Raw genomic sequence first — 1,464 nt, forward strand, 5'->3', positions numbered from 1 at the left:
GAGGAGTGGTTGCAAGATGGCGGGAGGTGGCGCGGTGGCGTCACATTTGATAGGCTGACAGCACACAGCTGACAGTTTGCACAGTAGCAGATACAGCAGCATCCGGGAACTTCGTGTGAATTTGCTTCCTAAAATGGCGGACGTGGCGCTCCATTGCGTACTACACGTCATTGCACGTGATTTCGCATGAGTGGTTTATCTTGTGCACTCTACGATCTTTGCTTGTATTTTGTATCTTGCCTCCCTCTCTTGTTGAATAGGGGGTGTCGGGTAGCTAGGGAGCTAGTACGATAATATAGTAGGATCAGGATGGTATAGACCGGATGCCCAGGGGGGTCAGCCTAGCTGGAAAGGAAACCAATTTTCATGCATATAGCAATGATTCGTGTACATGATACCCATGTAAGGAAATGTAAGTCTGGCGGGCAGCCGCTGGTGGGTGTGGTCAGTGGGGTCATTTGAAAGGTACCCTAAAATTGAGCTAGATTAGCTGGAAAGGAAACCCCATGAACTCTATTGGAAAATGTTCGGCATGGTCCCAGGTATCAGGAATGGACACTGCCAGAATTTTTTAGTGGTGGGGCGCCAGGCATATGCGCCAGAGCTAAAAACCCGATACCCCAAAATTGAGCTGGATGTGAGTAGTCTACTCTTATTTTTCTACATTTTATTGTGTATATTCTAAATTCATGTGTTGTCTATAATAGGTTATAATAGGTTATATAATAGGTGATGGCCATAAAAACTTTGTAAGGCATAAAAACGTCTGCAGGCATGACTGTAACTTGTTAAGACTGATAATTACTATTATCTACTGAGTTAGAGTGTATTCTAGTAGTAGACAGCGTCTATAGTAAGTAATAGTCTATATACAGGCCAGAACAGAAGGGGGGCAAGTGGGCCAGTTGGCATGGGCTTACGATTTTGAGGAGGCCTATACTCCCCCTGGTAGAGACTAAGAGAGACCCTTTGGTAAATAATATTAATATTGTAAAGAGAGTCAATGGGGGTCATTTAGCACAAAATATTTTTATTTTAAAGAAGAATCATAAACGATTACTACACATGTATATAAATGCATACATAAATCATATGTATTTAGCACTGATTACAATGAAACATAATGAGCATAGTAGCAGCAGCAGCGCAGCCGCCGCCGCCACCCAGCAGTGAGCCAATGACCCTGCTTCACTTCACCCCAGCCATTCAGTAACACTTTAGTTCCGCATGTGACTATATAGTATACGTTTTAATGAGGATGAATGATCGAAGAAGGCGGTACGAGCGACTCACGTCGTATTTCTTATCAGCCGGTGTATAAAGAATCGCACTGCTTCTTAATCAGTGGACGATAGTATGGATGTACGTCTAGCCGTTATAAATAGACATGTCGTACGCCTCACGGGTAAAGGCTTCGTCGTCCTCGGACAAATGTCGGCTGTAACAACTGCCGCAGTGAATATC

This window comes from Priapulus caudatus, unplaced genomic scaffold (genome assembly GCF_000485595.1).
Source record: "Priapulus caudatus unplaced genomic scaffold, Priapulus_caudatus-5.0.1 Scaffold210, whole genome shotgun sequence".
NCBI classification, from domain to species: domain Eukaryota; kingdom Metazoa; phylum Priapulida; class Priapulimorpha; order Priapulimorphida; family Priapulidae; genus Priapulus; species Priapulus caudatus.